The sequence below is a fragment of the Triturus cristatus genome, chromosome 8, assembly GCF_964204655.1.
Source record: "Triturus cristatus chromosome 8, aTriCri1.1, whole genome shotgun sequence".
Lineage (NCBI taxonomy): Eukaryota > Metazoa > Chordata > Amphibia > Caudata > Salamandridae > Triturus > Triturus cristatus.
The window spans coordinates 26,252,116-26,267,231 of NC_140591.1; the positions used below are offsets into that span (position 1 = coordinate 26,252,116).

A 15,116-nucleotide genomic window follows, 5' to 3' on the forward strand; every position below is an offset into this window, starting at 1 on the left:
GCAACCCCAACCCTACTTGCAGGATCACTTCTCTGCCGAGAAAAAACATTTTCTCACTTTACTAAGGCTAGGGTCATACCCCTCAAAGGACCGGACCCCAAAATGGAAACAAGCATGGCAATCAACGGAATGTCGCCTGTGTGGAGTTTGGGACGAGTCGTAACTGCATCTACTATGCATCTGCCCTGCCCTGGCAGAAAAGCGCAAAAAGGACCTCCGGGAGATCTTTAGGACGGAACAAATAAGAACTTGTAGAGCAGCAGTGATTCACTGTCTTACGGGCTCATCCATCCCACTGTCCTGCAGAGTCATAAACTTCCTAAAAAATGCAGCAAAAGATTTGGCCAATACAGAATCTGCTAACTAACTTACGCTGTATTAGAACTAACTGGTTTCAAAATCATTCGAAATTCTTGTTCAAATGCTAATTTTTTATACTTTTTATATTACCAATCACAATGTACATTCTTGAAAGTTTTATTTATGGTGGTATTCTCCACCCTTTTAAGGTTTTTATGAAATCAAATAAAAGTATATTTCTACTTTTCTTCAGTTCATTTGTGTTACCGTGTCACTGCATGGCACACATTTGGCAACGGGGTGTCCCTCATACGCACACTAAAGCCTGGGAAATGGCACACAAATGAGCAGACTGAAAACTCGGCAGCGATGCAGAGAAGACTCCAGCCGTCCGCTGTGCAGGACCGGACCTGCCTTCCGTTACTTGTGGACATTACCTTGAACAAAGGATTAGAAACACATTCGCGATATATAAAATTGCAACAAAAAAGCCAAAAACTCTTCCCCACGCGGGCTCCGTCCCTGCGGCCTCCACAGCACAAAGGGGCTTTGTGCTTCGTCGGCCTACGCCGGGGGTCTGCTGACCGGAAGTGCCTGCTGACCGGAAGTGGTCTCTGGGGAGGGGACGTAGCTTCCTTGAGCAGAGGACACAGGTCTCTGCCCTCCAGCTCTCTGGCACTGTGGCCCGGAAGTGCGCTGTCAATGCCCCGGAAGTGGAGCTGCGGGAGCCGGCGCGGACATAGAGAGCGGGCTGCGCTGTCTCCGCAGCTAACGGTAGGTCGAGGTCATGGGGCGCAGGGACAGGCAGAGGGGGACTTAGAGCGCTGGGGGCCGGGGCCCGAGACATAGCCCGGGAGCGGAGGGTCTCAGCCCTCAAGCTCCCTGGCTCCGTGACCCGGAAGTGCGCTAGCGTGCCCCGGAAGTGGAGCTGCGGGAGCCGGCGCGGACATAGACATAGAGAAGGGACTGTGCTGTCTCTGTTGCTACCGGCAGTTAGAAGCCAGGGAGCTGAGGGACCGGCAGAGGGGCCCGAGACATAGCACAAGCCCGGGTCGGGTGAGGGGGCCCGAGAGGCAGCAGACACGAGCCCGGCAGAGGGATACAGGCACGGACTGTCAGGGAGGCTCAGGCACAGACCCCGGAGAGAGGAGGGCCCGGCCTGATGGTACCCGGGGGGGCAGAGGCTGTCTGGTGCTACTTAGCACGGGAGGGAGAAGACGCTGTCTGCCTGGGGCACTTGGGGAAGAGACGGTCAACGGCAGATCCTGGGACAGGCCGAGACCGCTCCGCTGGGTAGAGACCGGTAGACTGCCCTGGGACAGTGACAGGCTCCTCAGAGACAGCGCAGAGGGGAGGCCTGGAAGAGGCTGTCAGAGCCGGTGCATGGGTAGAGGCTGCTCAGGGGCTGCAGTCAGGACAGGCCCGGCAGAGAGCAGCCCGAGAGCCTGACCCACGCCGAGCCTGTGAGCGGGGATAGGTGTTCCTCCCTGTCAGGGCGGGCACTGGGAGGGGCAGAGGCCGAGGAGGGGCGAAGGGGCGTCCACCAGACCTGGAGGAGAGCCGGCAGCGTGGGACAGGACAGGAGAGACCGAGGCGGCCGCTCCAGCCCCGAGCACAGACCTGAGGCTGCAGGTAAGGGCGCTCCAGGGATGCAGCTGCTGGGCAGATACCTTGCCAGTGCTCGAGTCACCCTCCTCCTCCAGCCCGTTGTGAGGCTGCAGCCGTGGAGCATAGGCAGCACCTCCTTTCACGGACCACCCTCTCTTGGCATCGGCCCGCCTTCCATAACCCTCCACTCGCACCCCAATTATGCATCTCCCCTTCTCCTCGGGGGTATTGGCCTCTCTCCCCTTTAACGACTCTGCCCTTTTACCAGCCGTAACCAAAGACCATGCTCCAGCCACTTCTGTTGCCAGCCCCCTCTCTGTTTCAACGACTTCACTAGAACACCAGCCACAACAGGGGCCTTCCCAGGACTAACTTCTTCAAACGTCCCACGGTAGGATTTCTCGCTCGTTGAAAGAGGTTTATCAGCATATACAACCCTGCCTCTCCTGCGATGGTGCAAGGTCTGTACACATCTCATATATCCTCACTCTAGGGCACAGGGGGGTGGTCTCCGCCCCCTGACCTCTCTGTACGTATCACGTTCACCTTAGTGGAGGGATGTAAGCATACCTCTCTATTCTCTCTGTCCGTCCCAATGACCCCTCTTATCTGGGTGCAGGTAGAAGGGTTCCCCCTTCTCTGTGCCTGCTGCATATACCCATTTCTGGGTGCAGGGAGGTGGGCTTCCCTTTCAGTTCATATATCTCACAAACATTTCTCCCTATCAGTTTGTTGGTCTTGTTGCTCGAATATGAATTTACCTTTGAAAAATTACCTTTGGCAAAACAGGAATTTATTTAAATGCAGCGGTCGGGAGATCCGGCAATATAGTGGGGGTCTGAAGTCTGTCTCGGACCACATTGGTTTTGCCTGTAATTTTATACTTTAAATGAAGTACCATAAAACAACTTGTACATTCTTTTGGCGACAGAAGTGTGGACCTAGTTACAGGGCCATTAAACGTGGTGTTTGATAAGGAGCGCAGGTGGGCCTCGTTCTTGTGTGAACATACTGCAGGGCCAGTGAGTATGTGTCCAAATGTGAGTCATGAAGAGCGTGTGATCACCACGTGTAATGTGCATGTTGTGTTCTGACTGGCTGTGTATTCCTAACTGTGTGCCATCTGACCTAATGGTGTTTTTGAGAATGTGCAGCAAACCTGTTTTATTGGACCAATCTCCTGAGACCTTTGTGGTGTCGATGCCTATCTGTGGGATCGATCTGGGTTTTCCCGTACGCGTGTTTTTGTCTAAGGGTTATGTGCCCCCTACCAGCACTTGTGATTTGTCAATCAGTTGCTTCAGGCCCAGGTCGCAGGGCCTACCTAACCATGTATTTCTAACTCTGGGTTGAGGGAGGAGGTCACATCGGATAGATTCAACAACAGAGATGCAGTTTTGTTTTTTATACGTACATATAACATGATGTGCTTCATATTGTCCAATATTTAAGTCTTTCTTTTCACCTGTCTCTAAAAACCTTGTATATATCCCTTTCTTGGTCCATGGAAGTTAGATGTTTCTTCTTTTCCTATCTTTGAACTTACCAAAATAGGTCCTTGTTCCCTGGTTTCTACGCTATTCTCCAGTTCTCTATGTTCATTCTCTTTATTTACACCCAATTGCCTCTGGTATCACGTGTAGTTTTTCAGTCGTGAAATTGTTTTTGCCCCCCATTAAAGAGTGAATTCTACATTTAGCAAAAGTTGTTGGAGTAGTGTAGATTTTCAGCTTTTTTAGGTGGAACTACAGTGATGTCAAGAGGGACAACATACACAAATAGGGAGGAATTGAAGTGTAGTTTATTCTCTTAAACCTTCCGTTGTTGTTAGAATGAGAACTAATTGCAGTCAGGGTTGTAATTCGTACATTCTTCCGATAGTGTGCAAGTTGGCAGTTTCTGCTCTTGGCTGCTTCTTCCTCCTGCAGAAGTTTATCTTTTCGGCTCCAGCCACCCGTGCACTGGAGTAGCTGACTTCAGCTCTCTTCTGTGATCAATGGTGAGGTCTGTGTCCAGTATGCTTGCCTGTTTCCTCAACTGTGCACTGTGCAGGCTGCCCAGCTGTAAATTATTTATGCAAACCACTCCCTCTGCCTGGTTCTTGCTCCTGGGCATTGTTTAGGGGGGGGGGGGGGTGTTTGCTGCTTGACTTAGTGTTTTAGAGAAGTGATGACAGTGGCAGGTCACCCTGGTTTAGAAGGCTGGCGAAACTGTCTCGAGGGTCTTGCTTGTCTGCAGGTATGGTGGCTCGTGGGCATACGTTATTTGGGTATGAGTGGGGTGCTAAATTGTATCCCGTTTTTTCGGCCGGTTGGGAGCAGAGGCTGGCTCCTGTGTGCTCAACCTAGTTCTCTGGCTGGAGACTCCTGGGCCTTGTCGAGAGGCTGGAGACCCCTGAGCGTACTCTGGCTCGTGGGACAAAGTTAGGAAGGCACTGGTACATGTGATCAGTTTAGGCATTGACTGGTCTAGGGGGTGCTGTTTTCTGATATGAATTAATATCGCTTGTGCTGCTTTCAGAGCCCATTTTCAGACGAGGGGGTACTGGTTTGTGGGGTACAGTCTAAATGCGGGAGTGCTGGTTTCTGTTTCTCACTATAATGAGGAAAGGCTGTTTCCTGGAGCAAGTTAAGGGAGGGCTGCTATTTCCTGCCTTCAGTTTAAAGGGCATGAGGAGTTCTGGTTCTCGAACCCACTTGACAAGTTGTTGCTTGTTCCTGAGACAAGTTTATAGAGGGTGGGAAGCCTGGTTCCCCTTGCTAGGACACTGGTCTCTGGGTCGGATTCATGAAGGCACTGGTTCGTTGGTTTAGTGGATCTGGCTCAACGACCCCGGTTTACGGAGTGCAGTGGTTGATGAGCCAGGGTTGAGGAGGACGCAGAGTCTGGTTCTTCTGGCCAATGGTCTAGTTTCGAAGGTCTGAAGCCCGTGATGATGGCACGTCCCACACTAAGACTTCCTACTAGTTCTCGTGTTTCTCTGCCCTGTCGTGCTGTCTTTCGATGCTCTGGCTTACCCTCCTACTTATACATCATAGCTGGGGCCATGTTCCCAGTCAAGCATTTATCATCGAAAAAGGGCTAGAGGCCTGGAGCCCTTCTCCTCTTCCCTTCCCTCCTACCTCAAGTCCTTGTCTCGCTATGTTCCCTCTAGCCCACCTTACCTGGTCAGCTTGTTGGCCCTCTGACCCGCTTCTAGTAAGTCTGTCATCATGGCCCTCTGCCTCTCCTGCTGTGGGCCGTTTACCGGGGCCGTGTGATGTCTCCAGGCTTCAAGGTGAGCTTTCCCCTGTGCTTGTGTCGAGTGTTTCCAGGCCGTGGGTGTCGCACACTGTCACCCAGGGCCAGCCTTTCTGCAATTAAAGCTCGAAGCTTGGAGTTACTGTCGCTCGTTGCCAGTCTGCAACTTTGTCTCAGGCTCTAAGTTCCTTACACTGTCACCCAAGGCCAGCTATTCTGCATTTTTATCTCTGGGTTGGGAGTGTTTTTTTTTTTTTTTTCTTTCTTGTAGCTCGTTGCCAGTTTCCTGCAGCTTTGTCTCCAGGCCGCAGGTGCCTTACTCTGTCACCCAAGGCCTGGTATGCTGCACCTGTTCTCTCTCGTTTTACAGTGCTGCTTTACTGTAGCACATTGCCAGTGTCCTGCAGCTTTGTCTCCGAGTGAATTCTTCGTGGCATCTGCAGCTCTATCTTTAGGTGCCTTGGACAGTCTGTCACCTGTTGTCAGTTATTATACGGCTACATCCCGGAACTTTGCTTGTCAGGAAGGACTCTCACCTGCTGCACAAGACCTGGCCACTGTACTTGGGTACTTCTTGCACCCCTTGATTTATTTTGCAATGTACTTGCCTTCTCAGTTCTTAATCACGATGATGTGCATCTTTTATCTGTTACTCGGTGATATATTTTTTTATTGTAAAGTGAAGAACACTTTATTCGCATTTGGTGCAATGGGGGAGGTAGTGAATTTTGCTTTTGAGAGGGTTCATCGTTTGCTTCCTGGTCTGCCTTACTGTTTTCGTCTAGTGTTTCACCCTTTGCTGTTTCTTTATTGGCTTGAGGTGCCCAAATCTTCCAGCCTCTTGATCTCTCTCTCCTGTGGTCTTTCACCTCTTGCTAGTTCATTCTTTTCCTGTCTGCTCCCTCCCTCGCCCCGTCAGTCAACCCTCAATTTACGTTCTCTCACCTTCCACTAGTTAGTCATGTTTCTCATCTGCAGTCGACTTTCTGCGCCTCTCGTTTTTTTCGTTCTGCACGCCTTTCTTGCTTGTTTCATTCTGCACACTTGTCACCCCATCCTACGTCTGTCACCCTGTGCTTAGACTTTCCTCATCTGTATTCAGGACCTCCCACTGTGCTCATTTTTCTCACATGCTGCACTTTTTCATTATTTTTTGATGGTTGTAGATTCTCACTGTAAGTTTTAGGGGAGTCTGTGCACCAGCTCCTTTTAATCAATTAACTTCTGTCTTGCTTTTAGCTTCATAGAGTGGCAGCAGGTTATTTGAACCAGTTCAGGGATTCTTCTTTTGTTCTTCTTTTCAATGTAAGCTCATTGTAACCCTGCCTTCTATGTAACTTGACTCTTGCTCATGTTTTTCGTGGCTTCCTTAGTGTGGGCTAAGTCTAGGCATGTGGGATAATGCTTTATTGACATTTCTAAATATGTAATCCTTGCCAAAGCTCGGATTACTGTGTACATCTGGGAAGCAGCACACAAGTAGAACCCGTTTCTGTTGGGTACACCTAGCCATATAGGACAGCAGTCCGTAGGTACCCCGCAGTCTTCTTGTGTGCCAGGTCCCCGAGTACAAGTGACACCTGGCCCTTTTTAGGTCACGCCTAGGCAGCGCTTGTGTTGTCTCTACGAGACCAGCTGTATTCAGGATATATGCATTCAACACACCCAGCATTTCTGTCTGGTTAGTTGGCCTACCTTTCCAAATTCCTTTACTCTGGTTGATCAGTACTGTCAATCTGTCCCACCTTTGTGTGTTTGGTTCCTCTCAGCGGACATCACCAATTGTTTTTTTTGGTTGACCATCTGTTGCCTCCTCGCTCGCACTCTTTCCCGTCATTGCTGCCGTCCTTCCTGCGGCATGCCTCACCCCCTGCATGACACCACATTGACTTTTGTGGCAAAGGCGGCATGCCATGCTTTAGTTTTGAAACATTTAAAGCTAAAGTGCAGCGTGCTGCTATTGCTCCAAAGTCAATAAATGGAAAAACAAAGGCAAGCGGACGCCGCATTTCTTTTACATTTGCAAAGCAATAACTCAACACTTAATTAATGTAAGACCTATTGCAGTGAAAATGCATGTTTAAAGAGTACCCGAGCAACTGTTGTACTTGGTTCTGTTGCACGCGTTATCAGAGCTTGGCTGGCACATAATCTTATTATAAAAGGTACCAGAGAATTCCTAGTATCTGGCCATATGGGGTCCAGAGCACAATAGCTTTTGGTCTAATTGTCTCTGGTACCAGAGCACGTAAAGGACTTGATCTTGTTGTGAATGGTATTGGAGCATTACTGTTTAGGACACCAGAGCTTAGGTTGCACCTGGCTGCATAAGATGCTAAACTCAGTGGCTCCAGATGTTATTGTGTAGGGCGTCTAACCAACAGCAGGACTTGGTCTTGTTGCACATTATGACGTAGCTTTATTATAATATTATATAGGCTACTGGAGCATGCATTGCACCTGATCGCTTGAGGTAGCTGAGCATAGCAGCTCCTGGTCGTATTGTGTAGGGTTTCAGAGGATGTGTAGGAATAGGTTCTGAGGTGTACAAAGACCAATAGTAGTAGTTTTATTTTGCATAGTTAATTAAAACCAGTGCACACATAGTTAATAAAAACCAGTGCACACAGTCTTAAAAAAAAAAAAAAAAAAAAAAAGTACGATAAAGTGAAATGCATAACTACACATGTTAAAACGTGTTTAGCAGCAGTTTTTGTTGACTGGGGGCATTTGTCAATGTTCAGGGTTTACTTATTATAAAGCGCATACGTGCAGTGCTTTTTGAAAACAGGTTAACATTTTTGTCTTTGTCTTGGCCTTGAGGAAATGTGGTGTTGCGAAGATTCTGCACCTACACAGAAGTATGCGCAGGAAAACAGGACCTCGGTGTATAGGGGTGTACCAACCGATCACCTTAGTACCCAAAACCCCTAAACCGACCAGCTATAGTGTCTCATTCGTTCTCCTCCCAAAAATCACGAAGCTACAAATGATTAGACAACCCAGAACACAACACTCCTGTCTCTCTCAGGAATCGCGGTAGCAAGACATACCCTTTCGCTCGGTCTCTTGTACATGTCCACAATAAGAATTGGCAGAGTTCACCGTAATAATTCAAAATCTTTATTCTAACTATCGTGCTCTACAGTACAGTATACAAGCCACTACCAGCAGCAAAATGCATAAACTCAAAACAATTGGCGTTGTTACAATTCCATAGAGTATGAAGGGGGAAGTCATTATATAAAGACAGCATAACCACCCTCCCCTTGACTGGAATAAGTTTATTATATAAAAGATCAGCTCTGGGCTTTTACAGCAGACCCCATACCTTAAAGCCTGGATGTAAGGTTTACATCATAGGAACAGCATAGCTCTTCTTCATGGAAAGATTCTCTCAAAGTATGTGTTAAAACAACATGCATCCCCGTAACATCAAAGCACGAGTCTCCAGCATTGCAGCAGTGTTTCGCATGTTATGTCTAGGTACGAGTGACTGACCAGAACAGAATAACAAGGGGCACTGTTTATCGACCTTGTACAACGATTTCAGACTAAACACCAGGAACTCAGCAGAGAACGTGAAAAGCAGATAGTTCTCATGTGAAAGGCATAAACGTAATTTTGCAAAAATAAAGTCATGTAGTAACGTGCGCAAAAGCAGCATCATGGCAGCAAAGCTCATGCTAACTTAGCAATGTCAACAATGTCCCTAAGGGCCATATAACAGTGGTTTTAGAGGTCGGAAGGCAGGGCACGGGATGCAGATGTAACTGTCCTTAAATTAAAAAGTATTTAGCTGCAGTTTTCTTAGCAAGAGAGCCAGCTTGCTGGTGCCTGGGCTCTCACTTGCCTGTAGCAGATGCATAAGTGCAGTACATCCATAAGCAGACTAAGTATATCCCTTCGTCCTGTAAATAGCAAAGTTTGATTTTTAAAGATTGGGTCACAGGGAATAAAGTACAATGGTTACAACCCCAGCTTTAGATTTTTGGTTAGAGGTCTCTCTCCTCCGTAGCAGCTACGCCTGCTGCTGGTGAAGTGCAATTGCTGGCTCTTAGCATTTTCTTTTCTAACAGCACAAGAAATCTTACCATCCTGCAGTTGAGGTGCAGGTCCTCTGCGTTAAAGCAGGCCATAACTGCTTGTCTTCACTGGCGGCCACTCTGCAGTTAAGCTCCGCCCTCTCTGTCTGTGCAGCAACCTTCGCGTCACTTCACCTGGTTCCACAGAATGCTGCCAAAGACCAGAGTGTGGAAAGCTCCAGGATAGTATAGACTGCATCCTGTTCTGTGTGGGCTTCCAGGGTCTGGGTAGCACCTAGTCCTATTGTGTCTGGTGCCAGAGCATATGTAGGTCTTGATCCTGCTCCTGGTCACTGTAGCACCTAACATCACCGTACCAGGTTCCTAGGGCAGGAGCAGTTCATGGTTCTGTTTAGTTTACTACTGTTAAACTGGATTTAGAATGCAGTGTATCCCAAAGATCAATACTTCAATCTAATTTGTTCATCATCTACATGGCACCTGCTGGTGCTTTCAATGAGATCTCTAATAATTCATACACTGATAATACCCCAGTTTGCATCAGTCGCTAACCTGTCAAACAAAACAAACCTAACTAGATCCTAGAAAAGCGAATTAATTGGATTAGCTCATAATTCTTGAAATTGAACCCAAGCAGTCACTAGAATCGCTTCTCCTCAACTCTGTGATTACACACTTCTGGTACAAACATGCCTAAACATTTAGTCGACTAAATCTGTCCTTTAATTGATTCCTCGTCTGTATTACCAAGCTTAATTATTGATCGAAATCGAATTGTGATATTGGATACTGACAGACTTCATTCAAACTTAAACTGCTCAGACATCTCAAGCCTTCAATCTTCCTTTCTAACTTCAGTTTGCATCTCTAGCGTTCTTACATTTAGCTGGCAGCAGTACGTTCATAGAAGTTTTCAGACCTGCTGGTGCACCCCTCTAGGGCATTGGCACCGAGAAACGCGGTCACATTGCTCCACTTGTAAAAAACCTTCACTATCTTGCCCTAGAATCCAAAAGAACTTAAAACTTGCTTGTACCACCCACAAATCGCAATAAGCCAGATCATCTATCTATGTAGGAACAATAAGAGATGACAAACCAGAATCGCCATAAGCAGCTATCCTTCATATAAATACTCCTTTTCCCTCTACTGCTTTTGAAACTGTTGACCATGTTCTGTTTTCTACACTTATTGCTCATGGAATTCCAACCCAAGCAACTCCTTTTCCTCCTTTTCGGATGACTCTCTCTCTGACTCCTAGTGCTCGGCTCAAGGCTCCCCGCTCTTCTTTCTTTGTGCTATTCTACGGGGTGATCTCCTCTTCTCGTCTTGCTTCTCTAACGATCGTGATGGTGACCACAAACAGTTTCCTCCTTCCCAACTTTTATTTCTGGTCTCCTGTCCTAAACAGTTGACTGTCTCTTAGTAACTTAACAAAGGATGGCCATCCTCTCTCCTAGGCCTAACTTGTCTCTGCCTGAAATAATCTACTTTCGTGCCTATTCCATCCCGCTTGGCAATCTCACCACTACGCCTTCAGCCTGAAACTTTGCTTACTAGTCTGTTCATTATGATATTGAAAACCTTAATCGCGCCTAAAGCTACAAGGTAGCATGTATTAAATTCTTGCAAGTTTCACTCGCACACCCTCTTCCACATGGCTAAAGCACTACTTTCTGCGCTTGATCTGAAGAAGCTTCATCACAGTAGCCTTCCCTAATATTCTCGGGGTAAAGTTCTGTACTTTCCTATAGGAACTTGGTATAGTCTTGCCAGCAACACGCACACATCCCACCATCTTCAGGATCTCGGCTGGCGATCACTAAAACCTGGGCCTTATACAAAGTACTAGGCCTGGGCGGTAAATTCCGTTCCGCTCGCAGAATTTGGGTAATTTCGTGTTCCGCGAAGAACACGAGATTGCCAAAAACTCCGCTGATGCGCAGAATTTTTGGTTTGTTCGCGCTTTCAAAATGCGTGTTCATGGAATATTTACCCCCGAGCACGCAAACAACGTTTGCGAACAGGAAAAAAGCATTGTGAATGGGCGGAACAAGCAATTCTGCGTGTTCGCGGAACTCTGCGTGCTTCGCAGAGCTTTGTGTAGCGCGACTACGCAAATTCCACCCACCCCTACAAAGTACTCCTTTTCTCATTTAAAGCCGCACACAGTCCTCTCCTGTCTACCTATTGGAAACGGTGAGAGATCCTCCCCGCACATCCAGCCTAGATCTTGCTGGTCTCACCTAAGCCCCCATAAACAGCCTCACTAGCTGGTTCTTTCCTGCTACTTGCTCTCACCACTTCAAGATTACCCATCTGGTTGCGCTTTTGCCGCTTTAAGCCTTAAATCCGGACTTACTGATGTTTGAAAGTTGGCTCGAGTGGCCCTTTCCATTCCCCTGCACAGTCTCCATTCTTCTCGATGCCCTCTAATGTGAAACTGTTGCTTTGTATATTTTCAGTAACCTGTTTAACGTTACAGCTGTGTCCAGCCTGTTGATTATTCAACTGCGCTGCCCAAAAAAACTTGTGTCCCGCCCAAACTGCTTATTATATTCCTAAATACAGTGGCTCGTGCGCTGTGTCCATTTAATCTTCAAATTCTCACTTCTTGCTCAATAATGCAAGGACATCTCACCACTTCTTGGAAATCTGAGACCCGAAGAATGAAATGGCCTCCGGCTTCTCCTGTTGAGCTCCTGCACTATGCCATGGTCTATACGTAGGTAAAGACCCTCTGCAAGTAGGACTAGGACGTGTGTGTCTGACAGCAGTGGCACCTCTACAGGCAGGACGGACTGCAGGGCGCGGCGCCCACTGCACAGTGGAGTCGAAGCCACAGTCCTGAGTGAAGGGCTCCAGTTTGAAGCTGGGCCGACACAGCCGAACGTGCCCTCAGTCGGGTTTGTCAGAACACTTCTCCTTGGGCAGCAGGAGAGCCGTTCGCAGTGAGCTTTCGTCATTCATCTAGAAGTCTTTTGTTATTATTTGGAGAGCAGGAAGGCACCAGGCCACACTCCTGCAGTTGCCTTTAATCCGGTAACACACACGGATTGCAAGTGTTGTGATCCCGCGCTCCAGCACGGGCCACTTCGGTGTGTTTGCAGTTGTCGCTGAGTAGTCCTGGATGAGTCCAAAACTGGAAATAAAAGTGCTTGTTGAGGTGCCAATAAACTGTGGTTAAATAGTAAAATGCAGCGTTTTGTGAATGAACTAACTGGGCGCTCCTGGAAGGGTTTTTAAAGGCACGTGAGACGGCGCGATCCTTCTGGGCGATAGTTAATCTTGGTTTGGGTGTTTGCTCAATTTGTAGGTTTGTTTGATGAGAGTGAGAGTCAAACAATTAAATGCTTGATTTGCCTCGAGCAGCGCGAGGTGCCCTGAGGTGTGTGTGTGTCTCTGACTCAGACTTGGCCTCGAGGAGTACTGGAGGCTGAACATAGAAGCATTGCTCTTTCGAGGCGTGGGTAGACGGGAGTCTGGGGGCTTCCGGGAATCCTTCTTGACAGATGCATGTAGTCATCACAATTATTAGAGACCATCGCCAAATGTTTCTGGATTTAAAAAGAAGGAATTGCCCACGGAGAGTCACCAGTTTTAAATTTGGAGTCCAAGAAGGTGCCTTGTGTGTTGCTCCTGAGATGAACCCGAACTCGTTCATAAGCATGTGGGCCTTTCTGCCGTGACCGCGGCGCAGGGTCTAAGGTTTGTCGTTACTCTTGTGCCATACCTAGGTCCAACCTCTGGCAGAAGGGCGCTGCCAGTCTGGGCTTCAATAGGGGATATCTGCCATCTTGGCGTGGTTCACAAGTTCTCACCCCTCTAGTCTGTCAGATTTTGTTTAGTTAAGAACTAATCCAGGGTTGAAAGGCACTTGTAAAGGGCACTTTGGGCTGCCTTAACTGATGGTTGGAGAACTGTGTATATGGTAATGTTGAGTGTGTGGTCTGGAGACCATGACGCATACAGTGCCTCCACAAGTACCCACGTGCAATGCCACTGGAAGTTCAACTATACACTCTTCAGGGTGCACATAAACTCCTACGTGTGGACCATGCGACTGGCTCCTCAGTGTGACTTGTAAATGTGCGGCAGCTGCAGGAAATGTGTAAATTGGTGCTAAATTGAGGAAAATATGACTATTCCATTAACAGTACCTGGTGAAAACGGCACGCTTGGAGAAAACCGGAGCTGTTCTATTGCAGTAGTTGGTTGGCTCGAACCCTTTTATGGTTCCGATGTATTTTATTGTTTTACAAACCAACATTGCAGATGCCAGAGGGTACCTACATAGCATAGCCCTCCCATGCAGTGGCATAGAACAGCAATGCAACTATAGCAGGCAAACCCCCCCCCCCCCCCCCCCCCCCCCCCCCAGGTAATACTCATTCCACTATAGTAGGTCTAAAAACAGAGGGTATCTGCCTTGCACGGCCCCCGATGCAGCATCATAGATACAACATATAAACCAACCCTAACCCCTCTGGCAGTGCTCATTTCACAATACCAGATCTGTGCTGCGTGGTACACATGTCACCCTCAGACACCCCCCTCAACCCCCACCCCCTGCGCCGTGCCGTCCGTATCAGTCAAACGCAAGACACATCTGGGGCATGTCCATTCATAGAATCTAGAAGAAAGCAAGGTAATGTATGGTCTCCAGAGAACGCGGTAGGCATCTGATTGTGAGGTTAATGCTAGGGTTGGGTGCTCCGTTGCCAGTATACACCACAACTTCTGTAGTCACGCCGAGGGCTTAGGAAGTGCCTCCGAACCCCAAAGGAAAAGGACGGTCTGAAGCGCCGCACTTAATGCTAGACCAATATTCCACTTCCACGGAGGTCTTAGTGCCTCTTCTGTGGGAGCCCTGCCCTGGTGTCTGCAGCACATTGTCCTTCCACGGGGGTCTGTTAGTGCCTCTTCTGTGGGAGCCCTGCCCTGGTGTCTGCTGCACACTGTCCTTCCACGGAGGTATGTTAGTGTCTCTTCGGTGTCAGCGGGTAGGAGCCCTGTCCTCGTGTCTGCTGCGCACTGTCCTTTCAGAGAGGTCTGTTAGGGCTTACATCAGCTGACCCGGTAGAGGCACTGTCAAGATCTGGTGTCTGCTGCACACTGTCCTTCCACGGAGGTCTTTTAGTGTCTCTTCTGTGTCAGCGGGTAGGAGCCCTGTCCTGGTGTCTGCTGCGCACTGTCCTTTCCCAGAGGTCTGGTAGTGCCTCTACCGGGTCAGCTGATGTAAGCCCTGTCATGATCTGGTGTCTGATGCACACTGTCCTTCCTCAGAGGTCTGTTAGTGCCTCTTCTGTGGGAACCCTGCCCTGGGGTCTGCTACACACTGTCCTTCTACGGAGGTCTGTTAGTGTCTCTTCTGTGTCAGCTGGTAGAAGCTGCTGCACACTGTCGTTCCACGGAGCTCTGTTAGTGTCTGTTCTGTGGGAGCCCTGCCCTGGTGTCTGCTGCACACTGTCCTTCCACGCAGCTCTGTTAGTGTCTGTTCTGTGGGAGCGCTGCCCTGGTGTCTACTGCACACTGTCCTTTCACAGAGGTCTGTTAGTGTCTCTTCTGTGTCAGCTGGTAGAAGCTGCTGCACACTGTCGTTCGACGGATGTCTGTTAGTGTCTCTTCTGTGGGAGCCCTGTCCTGGTGTCTGCTGCTCACTGTCCTTTCACAGAGGTCTGTTGGTGCTGCTTCTGTGGGAGCCCTTCCCTGGTGTCTGCTGCATCCTGTTCTTTCACAGAGGTCTGTTAGTGCCTCTTCTGTGTCAGTGGGTAGGAGACCTGCCCTGGTGTCTGCTGCACACTGTCCTTTCACAGAGGTCTGTAAGTGCCTCTACCGGGTCAGCTGATGTAAGCCCTGTCATGATCTGGTGTCTGCCTCACACTGTTCTTCCACGGAGGTCTTGTTAGTGCCTCTTCTGTG

At 48.6% G+C, this 15,116-nt stretch overlaps 1 protein-coding gene across 4 annotated transcripts in view; it reads left to right on the forward strand.

The window, feature by feature from the left end:
• The first annotated feature begins 916 nt into the window (after positions 1-916).
• The window catches only part of AGPAT3 (1-acylglycerol-3-phosphate O-acyltransferase 3), a 374,623-nt gene continuing 360,423 nt past the window's right edge, over positions 917-15,116 (forward strand). The window contains exon 1 of one of the 4 annotated variants that reach the window (XM_085620784.1): positions 917-1,074. The gene's annotated coding sequence lies outside the window, so the exon portion shown is untranslated. Of the gene's footprint in view, positions 2,370-4,055; positions 4,147-15,116 lie in introns of those variants that run through there. The other 3 variants (XM_085620783.1, XM_085620786.1, XM_085620785.1) reach the window with 3 other exon arrangements.